The sequence below is a fragment of the Sciurus carolinensis genome, chromosome 5, assembly GCF_902686445.1.
Source record: "Sciurus carolinensis chromosome 5, mSciCar1.2, whole genome shotgun sequence".
NCBI classification, from domain to species: Eukaryota; Metazoa; Chordata; class Mammalia; order Rodentia; family Sciuridae; genus Sciurus; species Sciurus carolinensis.
In genome coordinates this window covers 118,373,650-118,386,686 of record NC_062217.1, presented here as the reverse complement: position 1 = coordinate 118,386,686, position 13,037 = coordinate 118,373,650, and the positions used below count along the sequence as shown (strand labels likewise).

General features: G+C 32.4%; 1 protein-coding gene and 1 non-coding gene across 5 annotated transcripts in view; both read left to right on the top strand.

Moving 5' to 3' along the window:
- The window catches only part of Ctnna3 (catenin alpha 3), a 1,721,400-nt gene that overhangs the window by 1,217,230 nt on the left and 491,133 nt on the right, over positions 1-13,037 (top strand). The gene's annotated exons all lie outside the window — the stretch shown is intronic.
- LOC124985986 (U6 spliceosomal RNA) lies at positions 5,391-5,497 on the top strand. The gene has a single exon (XR_007108916.1). It is a non-coding gene; the product is annotated as a U6 spliceosomal RNA (small nuclear RNA).

The following is a 13,037-nucleotide window of genomic DNA, read 5'->3' as shown; positions in this document are numbered from 1 at the left end:
GAATGAACTGGGTCCACCTAGAACTTGAGAGAATGGGAGGCTCTGAAGCAGCTACCAGACCATTTTCTATCTAGCTTCCCAAGAGGCCACCACAAGATGGTTATGCATCATCTCCTGGGTTTTGATAAGGAGTGAGGCTCTCTGTCTAGTTTCCTGGAAGGGGTGTACAAATGGAAACTATAAAACTACTTATCTGCAGCATGAAATTGGATCTTCAGTAACAGGTTATTCCCATCACTTGTGTTATGTCCTCATATTATTTGGCACCTTTTGTTTCACTGTCATCCTGTGGAATAAGGGACATAGGGATCTAACATTTTTGCTCGTTTTCTTTTGCTATCTAGGTAATAAATTATCAGAATCTAGCATTTACCATTATTAGTGATTATGAATAAAAATACTATATATAATGTGTGTTCATATATTCATGTACATATTTTTGTGTATGTAAGTTTTCATTTTTCTAAATTCTCAGAAGTGATATTGCTGGGTCATACGGTAAGTGCAAAAAAGAAACTGCCAACTAGCAATTTATGAATGTTCTAGTTGGTCCATATTTTCACTGGTGTTTGGTATTGTTAAGTATTTTTAAATTACTATTATTATTGTGTTTTGAAGTTGTTTATTTATTCTGGAGGTAAGTCTTTTGCCAGATAAATAATAATCTGATAGTATTTTCTTCACTTTTTTTTTTTTTTTTTTTGGTACTGAGGATTGAACCCAGGGATACTTTACCACTGAGCTCCATCCCCAGTCCTTTTTCATTTTTTATTTTAACACAGGGTCTTTCCAAGTTATTGAGTGTTTCCCCCCTAAGTTTCCTAGGCTGACATAGAACTGTGGTCCTCCTGCCACAGCCTTCAGACTCTGAATTTTCAGGCGTGCACCATTGCACTCCCTTATTTTCTCCAATCCTTTACCAGTGCCCTTTGAAAAGCAAAATTTTTAAATTTTCACAAACTTAATTAATTCTTTTATTCTTTTATTTCTTTGCTTTTGATGTCATGTCTAAAAACTCTTTGACTAATACCAGGTCATAAAGGTTTTCTCTCCTATAACTTTTTTCCTAATAGTTCCATGAATTTACATTTCATTATGTAGATCATGATATGTTTTGAGTTCAATTTTGGATTAAGTGTTAGGTTTAAGTCAGATTCTTTAATTGCGTATGGATGTCCAATTTTTCTAAAATCATTTGTTGAATATTTTTTCCACTGAATATTTTTTTTGCAGTCTATCACAATACCACTTGTCCATATTTTGGTGTTTTAGGGCATGTCTATAATCTCAGCAACTGCAGAGGTGAAGGCAGGAGGGTATCAAGTTAAAGGCCAGACTCAGCAACATAGCATGACCCTGTATATAATAAAAAAATTTAAATGGACCTATATATTTTTAGATTCTTCTCTATTTCACTGATCTGTGTGTCTATCTTCACTTATACCATATTATTCTGGTAACAGTGGCTTCATAATAAATGTTTTCAACATATAATTTCTGTATGTGTTTTAATAGACTTATACCAAATTATTTCTGAGTCTTTGTAAGTGCTATTACCTTTTTAAATATCAGTGTATTGCCATATATTAGTATTATACAGAAATAAAATTGACTTTTATATCTTTATCTTCTATCCTGTGACCTTCTTACATTCAATTTTGATTTAAGAGTTTTTTTGTGGATTCTTGGGAATTTTCTCTGTAGACAATCATGTTACTTGTGAATAAGGTCATATTTCTTATCTTTCAGTTTTTATTTCCTTTATTACTTTTTATAACTTTATTGCAATTGTTGGGACTTCAGCACAAATTTATATTGAAGTTAGAATGAATATATTTACCCTGTTCCCAACCTTATAAAAAAGCCTTATTATTTTACCATTAAGTGTAAGGCTACTTGTATGTTTTCATAGATGCCCTTCATTAGGTTGAGGAAGTTCCTTACTATTCCTACTTTACTGAGCATTTTTTATTATAAATAATGAATTTTGCCACATTCTTTTTTAACGTCAATCAAAATGATCGTTTTTATTTTTCTTTGCCTACTAGTAGATGCTTGAATATTGAACCAGTCATGCCTTCATGAATAAATCCTATTGGTTGTGGTATGTTTTATTCACACACACATGCACACACTTTGTATTTGAAAATATTTATTAAGGAGTTTTGCATCAGAATTCATGACAGATATTGCTGTCTTTATTTTTGTCCTCCTTCCTTCTTATTTTTTATACTAGTTCTGTTTGGTTTTGATATTGGGCTAATAATAATGACCTTGCAAAATGAATTAGTAAATACTACCTCCTCTTCTATTTTCTGGGGGAAATTTTGTGGAATTTATGTTCTATCTAAATATTTGGCAGAAACCACCACCAACATCATCACCAGTGATGATTTTGGGGAGAAGGATTTAAATTACAAATCAAGTTTCCTTTTTTATTTATTTGTTCTTTTTAGTTATAAATGATTGTAGAACATATTTTGACATATCACACATACATGGAGTATAAATTCCCATTTTTATAGTTGTACATAATCTGAAGTTACTTTGATTGTGTATTCAAATATGAACATAGCAAAGTTATATCCAAATAATTTTACTTTCTTTCCTATTCCCGTCCTCTCTCCCTTCCCTTCATTCACCTTTATCTAATCCATTGAATTTCTATTCTTCCATGAAGCATTTGTTCAATTCCTTTGGCCATTTATTGATTGGGTTATTTGTATTTTTGATGTATGTTTTTGAGTTCTTTATATATCCTTGAGATTAATGCTGTTTCTGAGGTGCAGATGGCAAAGATTTTTTCCCCCATTCTGTAAGCTCTCTCTTCATGTTCTTGGTCATTTCCTTTTGCTGTGAAGAAGCTTTTTGATACTATTCCATTTATTAATTCTTGATTTTACTTCTTGCACTTTAGGAGTTTTGTTAAGAAATTTGTTTCCTAAGCCAGAATGATGATTTAGTCCTACTTTTTCTTCTAGTAGATGCAGAATCTCTGGTCTAATGCCTAGGCCCTTATGAGTTGGAATTTGTTCAGGGTGAGAGATGGGGGCTAATTTCATATTGCAACATATGGATTTCTAGTTTTCCTAGCACCATTTGTTTAAGAGGCTGTTTTTTTCCAATATATGTTTATGGCAATTTTATGTAGTATGTGGTAACTATTTCTGCATTCTGTACCATTGGTCTTCATATCCGTTTTGGTGCTAATGCCATGCCATTCTTGTTAGGATAGCTCTGTAGCATAATTTAAGGTCTGGTATTATGATGCTTCTTGTTTTACTTTTCTTGCTGAGGATTGCTTTGGCTATTCTGGGCCTCTCATTTTTTCAAGTTTGTTAATATATATAAAACTATTCAGAGCATTTTTTTCTTCTTGTTGAATTTCAGTAATTTGTATCTTGAAAGGAATTGGTTCATTTCATTGAATACGTAAAATTTTCACCATAGAATTTCTCTAGTTTTCTCTAACTATCCTTATAATTCTTATCATCCTATGGTGATAAATCCCATTTCATCCTTAATATTATAATTTGAGATTCTTTTTTGCTTGACAATCTTGCTACAGTTTTATCAATTTTATCCTTATTTAAAAAGAACTATATTTTTATTTTATTGCCACAGTAATAAATTTTCACAGTCTCTGTGGTTTAAAATGATATGCATTGATTATCTTGCATGTCTAGTTTTATTCCAGAAGGCCAATGCCACTCTCACAGGCCTAAACTTAAGGTGTCAACAGGTCTTTATTCACTTTTTCAGGCAGTAGTGGAGTCTTATTCTTGTTCTTCTCTACTTTCAAGTGATTATCTGTTTTCCTTGGTTATTGGCTTCCTTTCTCTATTATCAGAGCCAACAATGATGAGTCAAGATCACATCTCATAGCTCTGACTCCTCTTTTGCCTCCATCTTCCACTTTTAAAGATCTCTGTGATTACTATGTGTCGCTCTGGATAATTCCAGATAATATCCCCATCTTCATACTCAACTCAACCACATCTGCAAAGCCCTTCTTGCCATGAAAGAATGTATTTGTAGGTTCTGAGGATTATAGTGTGGCCATTGTTAGAGGTTTGATTCTACCCACTGTGGGACCTAAAGATTTTGAATACTATGTTTAGAGGCTTTATTTACCTTCTAAGGAGAATGTTTACCTTTTTGTATTAGCAGGGAATATAAAATAACCTGCTCATGTTCAGGTCACAGGTTCTGTTTCTTACCCTATCATCTATAGTTCTAATGTCAAGTCAATTTTTGAAGTTTTTTGCTGTCTTATTCAGACGTGTCCAGTGTTTGTGCCCTGCAGTGACTGGCATTCAGCCTGAAAGGTGGCCTATCAGTTGTGTTATGCTGATTAGAATCAAATCTACAGGAACATGGTTTGGAATTAAGACTTATAGTTTACGATCAACTTTATGGGGTCATTCTCCCTAGTGTTTCTCTCACCCTTTTCCTATTTCTGATAGTCCTCAGGGTAGTTCTTCAGTAAGAAAACTGAAGCTTTGATCTGGAATGCTAAAGGCATGTGGAACTGGGGTCAAGTGACAGGAACACACAGCAAAATAAAAGCAACATGGGTTCACCTCACCCTTTGGGGATCAGAGATCCATCAATATTTAATGGATTTCAGGCTATATTGACAAAACTCAAGTAGAAAAATACATGAAAGGATATTGATGGAAAACAAGTAAGATATGAAGATGCTAATGATATGTAAACATTAAATTTCTTAGTGCTGCTGTTGTCAAAAATAAAGAGAAAATATAAATATCCTACTAAAGCAAAAACAATGAGACACTAGTTTTTATCATAAATTTAGAAAAAATGTAAAGATTTCTTATTCAACATGAAGTAGAAGATATTCTTATTCTCTGTTGATATAATTATTACCTTATGGTGTGAACTGTTGAAAACTTTCTGAGAGCAATCTGACAGGCTATCAATTTCCATTCTTAATGATCTATCTTACAAAAATGTAAGATAGGGGCAAGGGCATATATACAAAGATTATTACAGTGCTTGTAATACAAAAAGGCAAGTAAACATCTATAGAAAAAGATATAAATACTTTAATCATTACATTATGTGTTCTGATGACCTTTGAAAAACAGTAAATCATAGCTATTGGTACTGATATGGAACTATCCCTCAGAGGTAATTGGCGAAGGAAAGGAAACACATCATAGAATAAAATATATAGCGCATAAATATGGGGGATTGTTTTATTTTTAACAGGACAGACCAAAGAAAAAAATTGAAAGGAGATGTGATAGATAAGTGTAGCTATCCAAAATCTTGGAATGGATTGATTAAAGATTATGTGACATTTGACTTACGTGATTGACTTACGTTATTGTTTGACCTTTTGTAATTGAAAGTGTAAAAGCACTGTGTCCGCTTCAGCAGCACACATAGTAAGATTGGAGTGATCCAGAGAAGATTAGCATGGCCCCTGAAGAAAGATGACAAACAAGACTGTGAAGTGGTCCACGTGTTTACCCAAACTAAAACTTTCTTCTTTAAAACAATAGTTTAAAAGAACAGAGATATTTTATAAATGATAAACCTCTTAATTTTAGTACTTAGACCTTTAATTTTAAATGGCAACAACATAAAAATTCATTGAAACATAAATACAAATGGTTCTTCTAAACATGGGTAGATCATATGTTAATAGAGTATAATCTTTTGAAATTGTAATTTCTTTACAGAAAGACTGGCAACATGGTAGTCTGAAATGAAGAAATTGATTTTTAGGTCTCCCCTATCCCCACTCTATACTCAGGAGTTTTGATTGCTCTTCTCCCAAGGGAGGAGCAACCTTTTGCTTTTCAGAGACTTCCATGAAGGTATTTCTTATCTAGAACTCTTATTGTGATGTTGGGTTAGGAAAAATGATGTTGGCAAAATAGAGACAAACTTATCAATGGAACAGAAGACAGAGCACAGAAACACATTCACATAAATGTCATGAGTTAATCTTTGACAAAGGAGTAAAGGCAGCAACAAATGGTAGATTTTTCAACCAATGGTGCTGGAACAATTGCACATCCAAATTAAGAAGAATGAATCTAAATGCAAATCTTACACCCTTTCCATATACCCTTTACAGAATTAGCTCAAAAAGGTTCAAAGACTTAAATGCAAACCATAAAATTATGAAAATAGAACATAAGAGAAAATCTAGATGTCTTGTGTTCAGCAATAACTTTTTATATATGACACCAAATTCATGATTAATGAAAGGGAGAATTGATAACCTGCATGGTATAAAGTGGACTTCATTAATATTCAAATATTAAAATTTTCTGCTCTGTGAGACATTGCCCAGAGGATCAAAGGACAAGGTACACACTGGAAGACTATATTGTTTATTCAATATTGCCATAAATCTAAAACTGTCCTAAATAATAAGGTCCTTTTAAAGAAAGAATAATACTAATATAATACCAAGAATATAACACAATAAACAAAGAAGTGATATCCTCATGTAATATGATATTGGTTTGAATGTTATTACTGTATAAGCATAAAAAATATTATTTAAAAATTTTTTTGATTTTTTATTTGTTCTTATATTTATACACGATAGCAGAGTAGAGTATATTTTGACATATTTATACAAACAGAGCGTACATCTTATTCTAATTAAGAACCCAGTCTTGTGGTCATACACCATGTGGAGATTCACTGGTGGTATATTCATATACGGACATAAGAAAGTTAAGTCAGATTCAGTATACTGGGTTTTCAATTCCTATTCCCCATCCCTTCCTTTCATTCCCTTTTGTCTAATCTACTGAACTTCTATTCTCCTCCCACCCTTGTTGTATGTCAGCATCCACATATCAAAGAGAATATTTTATCTTTGGATTTTGGGGATTGGCTTATTTTGCTTAGCATAATAGTCTCCAGATCCATCCATTAACCCACAAAAGTTATAATATGTCTGAGTACTATTCCATTGTGTATATATATACACCATATTTTCTTTATCCATTTATCTGTTGAAGGGCATCTAGTTTGGTTCTATAGGTTGACTATTGTGACCTGAGCTGCTATAAACATTGATGTGGCTGCATCACTGTAGTATGCCGATTTTAAGCCTTTGGGTATATACCGAGGAGTGGGATAACTGGGTCAAATTGTGGTTCCATTCCAAATTTTCTGGTTTCAGAAATTTGTAGTCCCACCAGAAATGTTTGAGTGTACCCTTTTCCCCACATCCTTACCAATGTGTATTGTTACATAGACGTTTATAATGAGGAATTATTCAAATTTGGACAGACAATCGGAAATTTTGAACTATCCTGAGGATCATGCTTGCAGGTAAGGTGATTGATGAATCCATTAAGGGTTTGACCCTGTCACAATTAAGAAACAACAGAAGCTACCATTTGTGTGGTAAAAGGGTTGAAACTATTTGCATTTGTTTTAAATTTTGAGATCTTTATAAAAACAGAAATACAAGAAATAAGTCTTAACATCTTATTATTTAAAACGACATCTGTATTATTTTCATTAATTGTACCTATATTTTATACTCAATAAATGACTATTTTATGCAAGACAATGCACTCAATGTTAGCGTGTGCGTATGTGTGTGCATGTATGTGGTATTGTTTAATTCTTTCAAAAGCTCTATGTGTTTTCTGTTCTTTTTAACTTCCATTTATATTGGGGGAAACTGAGATGCAGAGAGAGCAAATGACCAGTCCACAATTATATTGTTGAGAAGTGTAAAAATTGGAATATATTTCTAGTCTTGTTTTAAATTACCTTCAAAAAAAACTAGACTTGTGTTACTTATGTTGACCTTGCCTGTAATCCAAGTGCTTCCAGAGGCTGAAGCAGGAGGATCACAAGTTCAAAGTCAGCTTCAGCAACTCAGCAAGGTCCTGAGCAACTTAGTGAATGCTGTCTCAAAATAAAAATGGCTGGAGGTGAACCTCAGTGGTTAAGCACCACTGGGTTCAAGCTAGACTTATGGGTTGGAAAAGGAGTTGTGATTGAAGTAATTCAGCAAATCAGAACTCTTTACAAATCTATTTCTGAAAATTTTACTTGAGAAAGAGAGAATGATTAATTTTCAGCCAGGTAATTAGATAGTAAGGAAATGAGAAAGCATTTTAATATCATTACAATAGGATCTGAAGCCTGTCGCATTTTTCTTCCGTAGCTGTTTCTTTCTTAAGAGGTGATATGACAGAACAAGATTTTTCTTTAAAGTGTAAATATTCTAAAGAGTGGTTTCTTAACTGTTATAAAATGCAATTGCTTGCTCTATTCTCTGATGCTCCCTGATAGCATCTTTATCTACTCATTCAATGTGAAATGAGTATCTACCACTTTATTTCTAAAAAAGCTGAAATGGAAAACTTAGTGTTTTGACATATAGTGGTCCCTTAACAGTAATAGAATACAAGTGAGGTCTACAGCCTGACTATATTATTCAAAAGACACAGAACAAGAAGTTGTTGCCATATAGATTATATTCATTTACTGTTTGTGTATACAAGTTGTATTTATATTAGCACTCCAAACAAAATGTTTGTATATCTTGGAAAAATACCAGAAACCTTCTAGCATATGCATTAAATATAACTACAACATATAAAATAACAAAATAAACTCAAATTTCATGAATTTATAAAACCAGCTCATGTTTTTAAGATATTTGACAGTTATCTGGGTTATCTGGGACTCTTTACTGCTTGCTTTCTTCTCTAAACTGTAGAATGGAACTTGGGAGTGGTAGAGAGTTTAAAATTTTGATGGTCACCACATTTTAATGGGGAGCAAAAGAAAAACATATTGCAACAATTAACTATAAAAAAGTGAACTTAGAAGATCTACAAGGGAAATCTGATAAAGCCAATTTATAAGTCCATCATCTATTCATACATGGAGTTCATGAAGTAGAGTTTTCAGTATTTTAGTGTCATTTGTTAACTCAGGTATGTCCATTTTCATGAAGCTGAGGATCAAAAGAAATGCATGTCTTATAGGTACAAGAACAGCAGATTGGTACTCTTTGTATATGTTATTATTTTAAAAGCCATGTTGTGGACTCCAGGTCATTAAATGATTTTCCTTAGATGATGGTGTTCTCTAGAATCTAGCTTTTTGGATGAATGCCCTTTGGTAATGCAGTAGTTACTGCCTTTTGCCGAAGGTCATAATTTATATGAGCCAAAAAAGTCACAACCTTTCCTGGAATTGAAAAAGCTTTCCAAGGACATTCATTTGAAATCTTTTATTTAACGTTATTTCTTAAGCTAAAATTATAAATATAAAAATCACTCTAATTTCAGTTGTCTACATATCAAAAATCGGACTGAAAAACAAAATGCCAATTTGTTTCATATGATTTTTACCTTTATGTAATGTCTGTTGTTAAAAATCAAGCACGGTGTCTTATGGTGCTTGGTATGCTGGTTCATCCACATATCTTCATTCTTGTTTCTTCACTGGCTACCTATACACAGTGCAGTTTTCCAATCAGCACCATGAAAGACCAAAAAAAAAAAAAAATTACAATGCAGTTTGCATGGAATTTTCTCATAAATTGTGGATATAGTAACTTCATTTTGATGTACTCCCAATGTCATCTTCAATCTCCTCTAACCTATTTCTATCATCTCTCATCATATTAGTCATTTAATCCATATGCTTTTTAGGATTTTGAAATTTATTTCTATATAATAATTTCAGATGGCAACATCTAATTTTGGTACTGAAGATTTTTCCATATCATACTGGGTGGTGTTATTTCTCCATTACATTCTAATGACAAAAATTCCTGATTCTCAAAGGTAAAACAATTAAAATGTGAACTAATAAATCTTCCATAAGAAGACACATGTACAAATATATTCTCACCCAAGCTTATCTTGCTATTGTGGATTCTGCCAAATCTGAGAAATATAAAAGCAAATTGAAATGACTATTATCAAGAACACAAACAGTCATATATGTTGGCATGGTGTGGGGAATAAAGTACATTTTTACATTGCTGGGTGGAGTTGCAAATCTGTGCAGCCACTCTGGAAAGCAGTGTGGAGAATTCTCAGAAAACTTGGAATGGACCCACCTTTTGACCCAGTTATCCCACTCCTCGGTTTATACCCAAAGGACTTAAAATTAGCATACTACAGTAATGCAGCCACATCAATGTTGACAGCAGCTTAATTCAGAATAGCTAGATTGTGGAACCAAACTAGATGCCCTTCAACAGATGAATGGATAAAGAAACTGTGGTATATATACACAATGGAATATTATTCAGCCATAAAGAAGAATAATATTATGGCATTTGCAGGTAAAAGGATGGAATTGGAGAATATCATGCTATGTGAAATAAGCCAGTCGCAAAAAACCAGAGGCCTAATGTTTTCCCTGATAAGTGGATGATGATATATAATGGTGGTGGGGGAATGGGAGATGAGAGAGAAATGGAGCAACTTTAGATTACATAGAGGGAAATGAGAGGGAGGAGGGGGCGGGGTATGTAAAATGGTGGAATGAGACTGATATCATTACCCTATGTACATGTATGATTACACAAATGGTATGAATCTACATCGTGTACAAACAAAGAAACCAAAAGATGTATCCCATTTGTGTACAATGAAAATGCAATCTGGAGAAATAAAAAATAATAAATAAATTTTAAGTTAATTGTAAAAAGCATATTAAATGACAGTAGATAAAATTACATTAGTTAAAGCTTAATTTTAGTAGTCTTTCTTTCATAGTCTATTGAGAAAATAAAGGAATGAGGTAATTTATTTTTATTCATCAATTCAACTTTGGTGAAGACAATGAGAAAATCTTGCTTATATAAGTGGATGAGTTTCATGTCATAATTTGTGTAGAGTTGAATTTGTGAAGTGAAATGTCAAATTATTTGAATTGCTGCAAAATGCTTTTCTGGTTATTTTAATTGAGAAGTTTCTGTGTAGGGTTTAGAAAAAATTAGAAAAAGAGCTTTAGAAGAACTTTAGTAAAAATAAAACAAAACCTCATCCAGATAACGTAATTTTTCAAACACTCTACTCCTACCATTTTACTCATAATAGTTTCAATATAAATAGTAGTGGAAAGGATGGATGAAGAAAATATCTTCTTTGCCAAGTGTTCAATTTAGATGGCAACAAATGAATCTAAATCTCTTTCTGTTATAATTTTGCTTTACAAAAGAACTCCAGATACCAAAATCTAGCTTGATTTATAATTTTGCAAATGTACAGCCATAAATCGACCCTTGAAATAATTTAGATTACCCTCCACCTGAATTTTATTTCAAACTACTGGCATATTGAAACTTTGTTTCTGATACATCAAAGTTATATTAGAAACAGTGTTTTATATTCCAGAAAAATATCAGAATTATTCTGAAGTGTACAATGAATTTGTCTGCAAGAAGGTAAACAGAGAAAAATTAATTTTAAGATCAGAGTTTTGAAAACTCATTCACAAATATTTTTTATGTAATTCATACAAATAACTGGAGTGAAGGAATTCTTTGTTATTTAAATGCAGAATCGCAAACAATATTTAGAAATTTTGTTTAAAAGTACTGCTTATTTATAAGGCTAGTTAAAATGATTTGGGAATATAATTTAATTTATTTTACCTAACTAAATTTGCATGTCTTTGTTTTCTGTTTTTGCAGTGCTGGGGATCAAACTGAGGGCCTTACACATGCTAGGCTAGTACTCTACCACTGAGCTATATCCTCATCCCATTAAATTTGTATAAATAGCCTGCTGTTCTCCTTTTATCCAGAATAATTTCTGTTTTTCATTTAGACTTTTACCCAAGCATCATTTCCTCAAGGAAAAAAACATTTCCCAGACCTGAAGAGGTCAATCTGTTGTTAACAGTTCTTTTTCCTAGCATTTAATACATTGTAACATCACTCTTTCCTGTATTCAACTAAGTTCCACAAGAAAAGGAAACATTTATGTTTATTAATGTGCCTGGCTTGGCACTAAGGAAGCACAGAAAAGGCAGTCACTCATAATTATTAACAAACAAAAATTTAAGATAAATCCTGATATGAAAAATGCATTTTGGAAATGTATACAGATGCATCTACTTAGAGTAGAAAACATGTTTGAAGGAATAACACATTAACAAACATTTAGGTAGCACTTACCATGTGCCAGGCCATTTTTCTAAGCCCTTTACAAATCCAACTGTACCCAGGAAATCATACCCACTTATTGCCACAGACCTACTAAGATGAGGGTGGCCCAGAATTTTATTCTAGAAAATCTGGCTGTGGATTAGATGCCCTTAACCACTATACTATTCTTGTCTCAAAGGCTTTGGAATGGACTGTGAACAGTTTTGAAGGCCACCTAAAGACTGATCTTTAGAATCATCTAGCCAGAAGCCACAGGGATAAATTGATTTTATTTCATCAACATTTCAAACTTGGAATGAGGAAGATGATATAAACAAGTTATAGATACAAAGAAAATGTTTACCATGTATATAATAGGCACAGTGGTTTAAAAATTTGAGATTTTTATATATAAAATACAACAAATCATTAAAAATATTCACTACAAAGGTAGATATGAAGAAGACAATTAATAGATTAAGAGAATCCAATGCATATAAATAAATATGTACACCCTCCACTTTACTAATCATCAAAGAAAATGGATTAAATTTCAAAAAGAGAACATCTTTACATGACAGTCATGTAGAGCTCAGTTTACCTCACATTCATTTTTACCTTCAGGTATCTAAAATAGAAATCTAACTGCAAAAGGTATATGGATAATAATGCTTATTGGAAAATTACTTTAATAGTCCAAACTAGCAATAATCTAAATTCTATTGATATAAAAAATTGATAACCAAGTATAGTTAGGAGAGATTGCCATCAGGCCTGAAGTTATGTAGATTGCGATAGTCAATTAGGGTTAGTCAGAATGAAATAAGTAGATTCTGTGATTTGGTCATTAAGAATGTTAATTTTTGTATCAATACTAATATAGATTTTCTTTGAGGTATTGACA